At 48.8% G+C, this 13,637-nt stretch overlaps 1 protein-coding gene across 13 annotated transcripts in view; it reads left to right on the plus strand.

The window, feature by feature from the left end:
• Myrip (myosin VIIA and Rab interacting protein) overlaps positions 1-13,637 on the plus strand; it is a 166,712-nt gene that overhangs the window by 97,612 nt on the left and 55,463 nt on the right. For 2 of the 13 annotated variants that reach the window (XM_087562590.1, XM_087562589.1), the window contains exon 1: positions 12,883-12,984. The gene's annotated coding sequence lies outside the window, so the exon portion shown is untranslated. 13 annotated transcript variants of the gene reach the window in all.

The raw sequence follows: 13,637 nt of genomic DNA on the forward strand, positions 1-13,637 counted from the left end.
AGGTCACCCACCATCTACAGAAACATATCAGCACACCAGGCTGCCCTCTGCATGTCCCTTCCCCAGCCACAGGTAGGCCCCCCTTCTGCTTGTTCTCATTCTCTCTTCTCTTGTCTCTCGTCTCTCGTCTCTCTTCTCCTCTCTCTCTCTCTCTCTCTCTCTCTCTCTGAATTCTGATTACTTTTAAGTACCTTACAGACATGAAGTCGTGCTTTTCCTTGAATTCCATTTATGCTTGAACTAAGTTACAGTTTTGTAAGAAGCCCGTCGTTCAAATAGATCACAGAAAACCATACCAACTCACTCCAGTATGAACACTATATTTATATAAGAGGCAACCCTTGGATGCTTTTAGTGCACAAAATGAGCTTAGTCTTGTGTGGAAGTGGGGAGAAAAGGAGGGACACAGACAGACAGACAGACAGACAGACAGACAGACAAGACCTTAGAGATATGAGCCTGTCAGCTAACTATACAGAAAGGAGACTCTGTATATACCTCAAATTGCCTCTGTCATTGGGAATGCTAGCTAATGTGACATAGCAAAGAATTCCCCAGAATGGACTGGTTAAAACAATAGACAAGTGTTCCTGTCTCCCAGGAGCCCTCAGCTGCGAGAGTCCTAGTTGGCTCACAGGATTGGGAGAGAGATGAATGTTGGTGCCCAGCCGGCTTCTTCTCTTTATTCAGACATGACCCCAATCCGTGGGATGGAGCCACCCACACATCCACAGGATGGAGCAAGCCACCCTCACGTCTTTCCATTTTACTTAGCCCAGTCTAAAACTCCCACTCAGATATGCCCAGAGGTTTGTCTCCAGGGCGATCAAGCTGAAGACAGCATTAGCCGTCACAGCATGGGGCCAGACACAGGAGGACATGGCAGCTCATTAGCTAACTGGGGCAGCAGCCAGTGCCAGGAGGTGGCCGGCTGTGCTAGTCCTGTCCACCTTCTGTTACCTGTCCCCATTGCGAGCTTCTCTATAGAGGACCAAGCATGCCATGTGGTGACTGGGCATGAGTATTGCTTCAGCAGTTTCACTGCCGCCTGCCCCAGACACTGCAGAACTTTAGACGATCTTCGCAGGCTGGCACATGCCTTTCTTCTTCACCCCCACACCTCCTACATCGACGCCTGCAGATCAGGCACCCCCACCGCAGCTGGCAGGTTATCCTGTCCCCTGGAGAGCAGAGCCTGGCTTTATGACACCTGGGCTGCTCTGAAGGAGACATGGCGGTCTGGTGGTCCCCAGGAAGGTGAGCCGTACTTAGAGGCCTGGAAACGTATCCATGCTCTGGATCCATGCTTTGTTTGTGATTTATCTCATTTTCTCATCGTACCTCGGATCTCCAACCCAGGAGTGGGAGGCAAGCAGTATAAACTCTTAGGAAGGGAAGGGACAAGATTCCAGAATCTCACAGCAACTCCTCAGCCCAAGAAGAACAGAATGGACTGGCTCTTCCATTGGTGTTTCTCAGCAGACAGGAGTGGAGTTGAAATGTCCTATAGTGCATTTGACCTTTTAGAACAGTGGTTCTCAACCTGCAGGTTATGAAGGACAAATAATTTTATGGTTGGGGGTCACCACAACATGGGGAACGGTATGAAAGGTCACAGCATTGGGAAGCTTGAAAACCGCTAGGACAGGAGATGACATTACCCCCATTCAAGCCTAGGACACTTGACGGTAAAAAAAATTCCTTTAACTACACTGGCATCAACAGAGTTGAGGCAGGACTCTGAAGCACAGAATGTTAATGTCTCCCCGGGAGCTGCAGTGCCTCTGGCCTGGATGTTCCCTCCCTGGAACATCAATTGTATTTAATATGGAGAACAGGTTGTTCCAACTCTGGGTCTCGGATATTCATTTCCTGTTTGGGTGGCGTGGACGTGTGGATCTGTGTCCGCTGTTCCGTTCCCCAGGTCTGTTTGCTGAGCTTTGTGACAGCGTCATATCGATATTAGACTTATTAATGTCAAGGGACGAAGCCTCAGCCCCAGCTTTTGTTCGTCCCTTTCAAAATTGCCTTGACAGTCCCAAGTCTCTGCGTTTCTAATTTCCAGGTACATTTGAGTTTATCGTCTGGTACAAAAACAGCCTGCTGGGGAGTGAATCTGCAGATCACTGTGGGGAGGGCAGACATCTCAGAAACATCAGATGAGGAGGGGACCAGAACTGTGAACAGTGGCTCCTGGTGCACAGAGGGTATGACAGAGACAGGCCGTTCAGTGTGGGGCTCACTTACATGAGACACCTTTTTTTTTTTTTTAAGCGAGAAGAGGGCTGGGAAGGGGGCGGGGGAGGGGTGTCAATGGATCCCCGAGCACTTGTTGCACAAGTGTGAGGATTTGAGTTCGAATCCATGTAACTGCTGGCGTGGCTGTGCCTGCCTGTAAGCAGCCCCAGTGGTATGTGATGCAGAAACAGAAGGGTTGTTGTACTTGTTGACTGCCAGCCCCGCTCCAGATTCAGAGAGAGAACCTGCCTCAGGGGACAAAGGCGGAAGGTGATGGAGCAGGACCCCTACTGACCTCTGTAGCCATGCGCATGCACAGGATACGCCCTACACATACATGCACTCATACACCTTATACACGTATGTCAGACTCACATACACACACACACACACACACATACACACACACAGGGAGGGAGAGGGAGTGAGAGAGGAAGGGAGAGAGGGAGTGAGGGAGGGAGAGAGAGGGGGAGGGAGGGAGGGGGGATACACAGATATATGCATAAGTAAAAATAAAATAATCATAAAAGAAAAAAGAATATGGGACCAGACAGATGGCTCTGTAGTTATAAGAGCATGTACTGCTCTCCCACAGAACCCAAGTTTGAGTCCCCCACGCCACTGCCTGTGACTCCAGAGTCAGGGGGATCTGACCCCCTCTTCTGACCTCTGAGGGCTTCTGCACACACGTGATACACTTGGGCAAATATACATTAAATAAAAATTAACTTTTAGGGGCTGGGGATTTAGCTCAGTGGTAGAGCGCTTACCTAGGAAGCGCAAGGCCCTGGGTTCGGTCCCCAGCTCCGAAAAAAAGAACCCAAAAAAAAAAATTAACTTTTAAAAAGAGTGTGCAAGCGAAGGTTTGCCTCCCCAGCATGAGAAGGGACTAGCCAAGATCTCATGCATGCCTCATATTGGGAGGGTAGCCTTTAAACACATAAATCCTCAGGGCTTCTGCAAAACAAAGGAGGCGCAGACAGGGAGAGCTGAGGGAGTAGCTCTCACTTAGGTCCTTGAGAGTGACCTAATTTGGAGGAGGGAGGGCCCAGCATGGGGGCTGTGGAGTTCAGCAGGGGCAGATACAGAAGATGATGCTAAGTCCATTCTGGACCACGTGAAGCTCTCAGAATCAACACTGAACAGCCAAGAATTCTTTTTAGTTTCCCCTCTGGGAAGAGGAGCGAGAGCCCTGGATGTGGGCTGCGTCCCTGACACCATGAAAGCTATCCTGCCATAGAGATGCCCAGCAGGCCTGCCTCGGGTGTGAATTGCTCTCAGAATGGTCCTAAAAGCAACACAGATTCCTTCCTGTGTGTAATTCAGAGGCTGCACTAGCATGGGCCACTTAGGAACCTGTGGATAAGGAAAGCACAGGAGAGCGATGCTTGGTGGGTACAAAAGGCCTAAAGGGGCATTGCTTGACTATAGGATATGTGAGGGCATCCTGTGACACTAACCTTGGTGAGACATGAACAAATGTCTATCCTCCTCAGAGAGAGAGAACTAAACTAACAGACCAAAGTGTAAATACCACTGGAAATCCAGTTTGGTGAACTCATGTGTTTTACTGGGGCTACTTACAGAAATGACTCTGTGACAGCTGCCTCACCAAATCCTGCCCCAGCCCAGTGACAGCTCACAAAGCTGGGAGCCTGGAGCACACAGCACAGCCTGCAGGCATCTCAGCAGGTTGAAAACAGTCCTTTGCGGGTAGCTTAGTTGATCTGGGCCTCTTCCAGGTATCTCTCTCTCTCTCTGTTTCTCCCAGTGACTGGGTAACTCTCAGCCTCTTTACAAAGGAGGGGGCCTAGTAAATCTGGTCAGTTTCAGTGACTTCCTGAGGCTATTTTGAGTTGTTTTCTTCCTGCCTGAATGTTTCAGTTTCCTACAGAGGGAGTGTCTCTCCTCCCCTAGAACATCTGGTTGTCCCTCCTCCCTGCAAACCCTGTCTGTATTAAAGTGCTTCCCTCCAAGTCGAGAGGAGCTGTTATACAACAGAGGACAGTAAGGAAATTAGCAACAGAGCATTTAATTTATTCTAAAGAGTTGTTCCAGGGACCACCATATTCCCAGCATCCAGAACCTTAGCTTCACTCAAAGGAAACCACACATAGTCAGCTGTATCCCAGGGCCTCATGTCCCCAAGTGCTGGGCACAAGCTGGAGAGGGGGCCTTTTGCTTCAGCCTCCAAGATATGTGTGTGTGTGTGTGTGTGTGTGTGTGTGTGTGTGTGTGTGTGTGTGTGTTATGTATGGGAACCTAAAGGGATACACATGTGAATTCAGTGCCTATGGTTTCCAGAAGGCATTAGAAGGGTCTTGAGAAGGGTCTACACAGGACACCCCAAGACCAAGTTCTCCAGCACAAAGGAGACTTATTTGCCCCAGAGGGACAAAGACAGGGAGTAAGAAACAAAACAGGGGATAGAGGTGATAGAGAAAAGGAGTAAGAGAGAGGAAGGAATATTTGGGGTTGGGGATTTAGCTCAGTGGTAGAGCACTTGCCTAGCAAGCGCAAGGCCCTGGGTTCGGTCCCCAGCTCCGAAAAAAAAGAAAAGAAAAAAAAAAAAGAATATTTGCTCTAAAGGGACAAAGGACTGCCTCTGGGTAGAGAGGAGACAGACCTGTAGCCTGTAGCCTAATGGCAGTTTATAAAGAGAAAGGGGACACACACACACACACACACACACACACACACACACACACACTCACACACACACACACACACCAACTAGTATGAGTCGGTTTGTTTTAACTAGGCAGGTTAATTAGGTGGGACTTCTGACCCCTGGACTTAAGTACTTTGATAGTTGGACCTTGGGGGTCAGCCTCAGGATGGGGAAGTGGCCAAATAAGGGAATGGACCTGGGTGCTAGCCTTAGCAATATAGTCTAACAGTTTAGCAAGGCAGAGAGTGGGGAGGGGGCAAAGCCTGCCAGAGCCCTTGAGTCACAGGCATTTGCGAGCCACCCAATGTAGGTGATCCTTGGGCTCCTCAGTGGCTCAAGAAACTGTCCCAACAGTCTCCACAAACAAGCAAATCGGAGACTTGAGATTTCGGGTCTGGGCTCGTACCATAACGCCCTTGCATCTCGTGCCAAAGGAAGAGGCTCTTTGTCAGGTGTTGCTGCTGGGTAATGGCCTTGGCAACAGCGTGTGTGTGTGTGTGTGTGTGTGTGTGTGTGTGTGTGTGTGTGTGTGTGTGTGTGTGTGAAGAATTGCCTCGAGTTACTCAAAATAATTTTCTACAGACTCCTGTCCTCTTCTCTTCTTTCAAAGTACAGGCAGGCCCTGAGGTCAGGTCGTGTGTGAATATGTGAGAACCCTGCGAATCTATTTGAACCTGAAAACTTTGAGAGCAGTCACACCCTCATGGTGTGCACTGAGGGACATTGCACAGGCATTTTTTTTCCCCTCATCATTTTCTTTTGGACCTTGGGGGCGTGTCTGAAGCGTACATTAGTGAGTTTGCCGTGCGCATATTATTTCTGAGTGCTAAAAAACAAGACACTCAAAAATTTCATCAAGAAAATTCGGCATATTTAAAGGTGTTTTTTTTCTTTTCTTCCTTGCTTCCTTCCTTCTTTCCTACTCGACTGTCTTACTATGACCCTGTACAGAGTCCCTGACTCATGGGGCTTCCTTAGGGTGGTGGTCAGAGGGCTCTGGACCAGTCCTCAGGGCTCTGGCTGTGGGTCCCTAGGAGCTAGGAAGAGTCTCAAGTGACTTTGGGCACTTTGCAAACCTTCATCTGAATGACAGATTTTTTTGTAAAGGTGTCTAAAAGATCTAGGTGGGGGAATGGCCTGCACTGTCCAGAATTGCTCCTCTGTGGTCTGGAGCTGAGGTCTGCTTAGAGGGGTGCCAGACCAGCCCCAGGTGAGCTTCTCCGAGGACAGCTGGGGACATAAGGTTCCACCATAACCTTCCCCAGCCTCTGCCTCCGCTCTGTGACGCTAGAAGGCCAGCGAGAATGTGACACTGGACAGAGGTGACTTCCATGTTGAAAAGGTGAACCTTCCTTTGCCTGTTAAAATGACAACTATACTGGAAAATCTGCATGTTCGGAGCTCTGGTTTGGCAGAACTCCTGCGGTTTGGCGAAGCCCCTGTTTACCGTCTGGATAAAGAAAACACCCCACCCAGCCTGCCTCCCACTTCTTACCCTCCAGATCAGCTCAATTTTAGTATCTGTAGACCGGGGCGGGGGGAGGGGGGAAGAAAGCTCATCTGTTACCATGGAGGCTCCCAGCTTCTTTAAGGCCCAGGCCTGGAATTGCTGACTTTGTAAATAAAGCCCTCCTCCCTCCACCACCCCGGAAAAAGCAGAGGAATGGTGACTTTTCTACATTACCTGTAATGTAATAATGTAACTGAGAGCTAGCTCTGCTGAGTACTGATCCGAGTGAGTGGATACTTTACCCCTTTTACAGATGAAGAAAATGGGGGAGAGGTGGGGCCCCTGGTGCAAGCCTCACCAATCCATAGCAAGGGAGCCCAGATCTCTCTCTAGGTGTGCTGGCTCCATTCTCAGGGTGGTTTGCTTCTGAGAACTTGTTTTCTAAAGAGCTTAGACAGGGCCGGCAAGCTGGTAAGGTGGCTCAAAAGGGGGCTGGCAAGCCGGTGAGGTGGCTCAGAGTGCCCAAAGCCGGTGAGGTGGCTCAGAGTGCCCACCGTGCAAGCCTGGTGATGTGAGTTCGATCCTGTTAGAAAGGACAGGGGCTGGTTCAGCCCTGGTTAGTGGTTCAAGTTTTGGTGAGAAAGCAGACAGACAGTTATCTTTCCAAACAGTTAGCTCAGAACTTCTCTTGGGAGATATCTTTGGTTATGTGCAGATGGAGCTGATCTTTCTCTTCAAAGTCCTTAAGTCCTGCTACATAGAGAATACCAAAAGAAAATAAGTGACCACCCCCACCATGTGCTCCTACATGCATGTCTGTGACCCCCCCATATGCATATCCTTGACTCCACCCCCACCATGTGCTCCTACATGCATGTCTGTGAGCCCCCACCATGTATGTCTGTGACCCCCCAACCATGTACCCCCCACATGCATATCCTTGACTCCACCCCCACCATGTGCTCCTACATGCATGTCTGTGAGCCCCCACCATGTATGTCTGTGACCCCCCAACCATGTACCCCCCACATGCATATCTGTGATCCCACCCCCACCATGTGCTCCTACATGCATGTCTGTGAACCCCCACCATGCATGTCTGTTATCCTCCCAACCATGTACCCCCCACATGCATATCTGTGATCCCACCCCCACCATGTGCTCCTACATGCATGTCTGTGAGCCCCCACCATGCATGTCTGTTATCCTCCCAACCATGTACCCCCCCACATGCATGTCAGTGACCACCACCACTACCACACACCTCCCACATGCATATCCATGACCCTACCACCATCCAACCCCCACATGCAGGTCTGTGACCATGTTCACTCTAGCGGTGACATTTGGAAGCAAATGTGCACAATTTCCATCCTGAAGGAAGCGTCTTACAACATGGCCACACAGTCCCAAGACCCACAAGGGTCTCTGTGAGATGCATCTGCAGACGCCTGGACAGTGGACCCTGGCTCTATGGGGTCCGCCTGGATGCCAGCAAGGCATTTGAATTCCTCCACTGATACCCAGGTGACAAGGGCAGACAGTGAGTTCAGGAACTTAGAGGAATTCAACCCAAGAGGCTTAGAAACCCTGGTGCTCCATCCGGCCCAGGCAATTGCCCCGAGAGGGCAGAACTGATTTATAGCATAAATGACGTGTTCCTCTCCAGGGCCTCTGTTCTTTCTTAAGGAAAGCCATGAGCAGTGGTATTTTCTGAGATTTGCATTTGAGCATAAATACACTGGCTTCCCGTTTTATGGGACGAACTTTATGTTCTTTCCCTTCTTGTCACAGCCTTTGAATTTGCATCCAGATGAGGAGGTGAGGTGGATTTTTCAGAGTTTTTCTTTATGCCCTGCATGTGAAAGAGAGCCCATTTCTAAGGCGACATGTGTGTCTTGGATTCTGTACATTTTGCAAATCTTTTGCCTAACGCAGTACAGTCCACAGGATGGTGATCTTTCCAATCTTTCTGTGGACGTGTGAGTGCGTGCTTGGTGCTCTCACGGGGGATCTTAGCTCAATTCTTAGCACCCGTGTCAAGCTTCCCACAGCCACCTGTAACTCCCGCTGCAGGAGAAGTTGGTGTTTTCTTCTGAACTTTGTAGGCCCTGCACCCACACGTGCACGTGCATAAATAAAAATAAACATTTAATAGCTAAAGGTTAAAAATTCAATTTATAAAAGTTTGTAAAATCCAGGCAGACATTGACTGGTAGCCATTTTAGACACAAAGATGCCAAAGTGCACAGGAGCCAAGTGACTAGTGTGGTCCCAAAGATATCAAGGTGTGCACAGAAGCCAAGTGACTAGTGTGGTCCCAGAGATATCAAGGGGTGGGGCTGTGTCCGTCACTTGGTTCCCCATATGTTCATGGTTTTTGGGTCAAACCTGAGCACACTAGAGCTCCTCTTTACCTGGGAGGTGTACTCAGAAAAGACCTTCCAAAGCTCTCGTCCAGATTTACCTTCCTCAGCCCCATCCTCCCCCTGCATCCGATCTGAGTCTGTGATTGATACAAGCCTTATCCAAGCTGACCCCCCTACAGTGTGACCGAAGAGGCACATTGGATCACATCCCGGACTGTTCCAAACCTATGCATCTTGAGTTTGCAAAGCAAGAGAGGTGGAAAAATAAAGTAAGTATAAAAATCCAATGAATTCTCTCTACAAAGCTCTATCAAACCCAGAGGCTTTAAGTGAGCTTCGGTGGCTCTCGATCCCCGCCGCTCACGTGTTGGTGGGCTTTTCCTGGCTGGCTTGTTTGAGATTTCACAGCTCTGCAACAACACCTCCTTCCCAAAGCCAGTAATAGAAACTGGCAAGGCTGTGTGCCAGTCCTTCACTCTGGACTACCCTCTGCACAGAGCCCTGTATCTCGTCTCAAAAAAGGATGCCTGGGTTACCGCCTTTCTTTGGGCCTTTCTAGCCAGGAGTACAGAGAGGGGAAGATCTGGGGGTCTCTACCACCTACCTCCTGCCGTTTGATTCTTTCTCAAGATAGCAGGTCTCCTCTGGGTCCAAGAGTTTGGCAGAAAGAACATCGCTGGTTCTGGTAACCTTAACAATTAAATTTCACGATTTAACATTGATCTGTTATTTACTGTGATCCTTTGTCAGAGGCTGCCTGTCTGTTGCTGTAGGTGTCTTTCCGTCAAAACGGGGCATTTTTGTCCCATCTCTTGCATGAGTTTTTGGTTCGTGTTTCGTGTATCTGTGAATAGGTTGAAAAACGAGCTATGAAATACCTTTTGAACTACTGTCTCCACTTCAGAGAACACAGGGATGGTGGGGCACGGTGACTTTCCTCTGCTGATGCAGCAAATGGGTGTTGGACATATATTGCTGGCTGACTTCTGCACTTGCCCCACCTCTGATGCTGTACTTGGTGGAGGGATCATCCCTTGTGTGTTCAAGGATGTTAACTTAGTCAAAACTAACCCCCACACATATGTTCTTGAACAGCGACTGCTAAGACACTCATGTTCGGGGCGGGGGGGGTGTTCTGCCTGAGATCAGCCACACTGTTACATCCCTCACCTAGCTAGGACTACGACAGATTCCTTGGGTCCTGAAGCTGAGTGCAGAATCCCCAGGTGCATTTTCATGCATATATATATATATATATGTAATTATATTTTGTCCTTTTAAAAAACTTATGTATTTTTTATTTACATGTATAAATGTTTGCCTGAATGTTTGTGTATGTGTCACATGTATGTGTGTGTCACATGTATGTGTGTGTCACATATATGTGTAGTATCTGCGGACGCCAAAGGAAGATCTTCAGTACCAGATGCCCTGGAGCTGAAGTTACAGGTGGTTCTAAGCCACCTGATGTGGGTGCTGGGACCCAAACCTCTGGTTTCTTGCAAGGTAGCAGGAACTTTTTACAGAGGAGCCATCTCTCCAGCCCCTCAAATATCTCTCCAACAGAATTAATGGCTTTTGCCTCCTTTAGGATAAAGGTAAATTAAAGTTACATTGCTATACCAGTGTTCAAAGGTAAGCAAAGATGGAAAGGTGAAATGTTGTACAGTAGAGACTCTGACAAGTTGCTAACAGGCCATACATGGGGGTAGCACGCATGAGCCATACATGGGGATAACTAACACACATGAGCCATACATGGGGATAGCACACATGAGCTATAACTAACACACATGAGCCATAAATAATACACAAGAGCCATAAATAATACACATGAGCCATAAATAGCACACATGAGCCATACATGGGGATAACTAACACATGAATGAAATTTCCTACCACCTGTAAATGGTGGGCAGACCTTTCAGACCATGTGTCTGTACCTAGGAATTTATCCTGTAGATATGGCTCACTTTACATCCAGCGGGGTCAGTTAAGAAGCCATTTTTGACACATTGGTGTAATTAGCAAATTAGAACAATCTAAATGCCAATAATTAAATAATTGAATAGGGCATGGGATAAATAACTTGTAGAATGGCCATCGAGTGAGGTACTTATGAAACCCTACAAAGAAGCAAGGAGCGTGTTTGCCATGGTGTCTAGGGCAGTTTCTTATGAGGCCCGCAGTGCAGAGAGGTCAGTCACTTCCGCAGAGCCAGCATCTCGTAAGGAAAGTGACCACATTGCGCAGTTTCTCCCTTACTGTTCCGTTGCTGGGAAGTCACCATGACCAAGTCTTCTTATGAAAGGAGGTGCTTAATTGGAGCCCTGCTTACAGATTCAGTCCACAATCATCATGGCGGGGAGTATGGCTGCAGGCAGGCAGGCAGGCAGGCACTGGAACAGTAGCTAAGTGAGAGCGTATGTCTTATCAGAAAGGTGGAGAGTAAGACTGTGGGCTTTTGAAACCTCAGTACCCACCCCCAGCCACCTCCAACAAGGCTCCACTAGCTGGGAACCAAACATTCAAATATATGAGCCCACGGGGGCCACTTTCATCCAAACTGTAGTCCCAGATGCAAATTGGAGGGATGGTGGCCATGAATGAAGGAAAGACTTAAAGCTCAAATCCTACGATGTGTTATTGATTTCTTGAGGGGTTGGAGAGACGGCTAAATGTACAAATCATGGATCACTCATTACAAAGCATGGTGACTTGAGTTGAAAGCCCCAGCACCCACATAAAAAGCTGGGTGCGGTGCATTTACCTGTAATCCCAGCTCTGGGGAGGAAGATCTCCAGGTCCAGCTCAGGGAAGTAGAGAGGGCAGATCCCCAGGGCTTGCTAGTTTATTGGGGAGCTCCAGGTTTAAAGAGACACCCTGTCTCAAAAATTATGTGGGAGCAAGTGATGAAGGCAACCCGAACTGACCCCTGGCACGAGCACACATGCACACAAACGTGCACACACACGTACATACATACATATGTGCACATACACACACACGCACACACACAGGCACGCACACACGCACATGCACACACACACACACACACACACACACACACACACACACACACACACACACACCTTATTCATTTATTAAAATTACAACACAAAACACCAATGCCCGGTGGTAGCCCTTGTTTTCACAAAACAATTCCTGCCCCTGCATTGTTTTTTCCTTTGGACTAAAAGGACCTTACTTTGGGGCAAGCAAGTGACAGACATCAGTCAGTGGCAGATATTGGTTCACCACAACCCCAGCACCCCCATCTAAGCATCTTACTACGGATGCACAGTAAGGTCCTCTAGCTGTAACTGCTCGCTTTCTGGAGCAGCCTCTGCTTCCTGGGTTGCACAGTGGTACAGTGAGAGCATTGACTAGTGAGAGCAGCCAGTCAAGCCAGTTTCCTCCAGCAGCCAGACAGAGCTTCTTTGGAAATAGAAGCGCCTCACTCCCGTAGTTTACTGTTGTGTTGGGTAAGTTTGGATGGAAGAAGCAGAAAAGGAAGTGCTCACACTTAAGAGGCATCAGTAGATCCTCTCTGGGCAAACCAGGGACACCGCAGGGAACCAGTGCCGCCCCTCCCCCTCCGCGGCCCTAGACCTCAGGGAGCCATTGACAATGCAACTCCTCCGTGTCCCTGGAGATGGGCTGGGAGGAAGATGTGATCATTTGTATTCTGAAGATAAACGTGTGAGGCGTAGGAAGAGAAATCAGTGTTGTCAAGGCCACACTGAGGGAGAGTGCGCGCGCTGGCTGCTTTCGCCAGCGACCTCTGCGGGATCGTACTCATTAGTGGGGAGGCTGCACGCTCTCCCAGATGAACCTCGAGAGTACAAATTGGCTGCGGCTAAACCGAGAGCGGCCGATTTCCAGATCCACGTGACTAAATCCGGTTACTTCTGGCAAAGGAAGAGTGAATGCTGGTCTGCTTCATAAGCAAAGGTACAGAAGAGGGGCCCCACGTGGATGGTTGGCACCCTTCTTCCAAAGCCGGGAGGGGAGGTCCTGCAGGCTTGACAGCTGCCAAGTTTAATTAAATCAAACTCTCTGAGCCATATTGAAAGAGTGAGTCAGCCCGAGGGTGGAGCCGAGAGCCATGCAGACCGTGTGATGCATAAAAATGATCAAGGCTAAGACCGGGCAGTCAAGTCCACGCAAGGCCTCATGGGAGCCTAAGAACAGCCTGGTGAGAGAGGCTTCACGGAGGATGTCCTGTTGCGTCCGAGCCAGGTGACAGCAACCAGGTAAGTACTAGAAAGGAAAGATCCCAGGCACGCACACATTTTCATCTTGAAACAGACACGCAGACTACGAGGTGTCATAGATTTACCTAACAAGTCAGAACTCCAGACCCCTCCAAGGCTCCTCTTTCAGTATCCACCAGCCCCGTGGGTTTCTGGAAGTTTCTGAGACTAAGAGTGTTAACCGGAAAACTGTGATAACAAAAACGTGGACTCTGGACTTCTTTTAAAGACTTTATTTTATTTTTTAATTATGGGTACCTATGGGATTGGGGTGGTGCACATAAGCACACATGCTAATGAGGCCAGAAAAGGGCACCAGATCCCTGGAGCTGGAGTCGCTGGTGGGTGTGAGCCGGACAGCCAAAGTAGGGGTTGGGAACTCACCGTTGATCCTCTGCAAAATCTGTACCAGCAGGTGGCGCTGGCCAGCTCCAGCTCCAGCGCCTTCTTATAAATTGGCATATTTTTAAATCTTATAAATTGCTTCTTGTTCACTTTAAAAAATACTTTATTATTATTTGTGTGTGTGTGTGTGTGTGTGTGTGTGTGTGTGTGTGTGCAGCCACACCTGCACCACAGTATTAGGAATGAGAGAATAATTTTCAGGAGTGACCACGTGTGCTACAGGGGTCAATCTCAGACCCCTCTTCTCT

The sequence above is a fragment of the Rattus norvegicus genome, chromosome 8 (assembly GCF_021556685.1).
Source record: "Rattus norvegicus strain SHRSP/BbbUtx chromosome 8, alternate assembly SHRSP_T2T, whole genome shotgun sequence".
In the NCBI taxonomy this organism is placed as follows: Eukaryota; Metazoa; Chordata; class Mammalia; order Rodentia; family Muridae; genus Rattus; species Rattus norvegicus.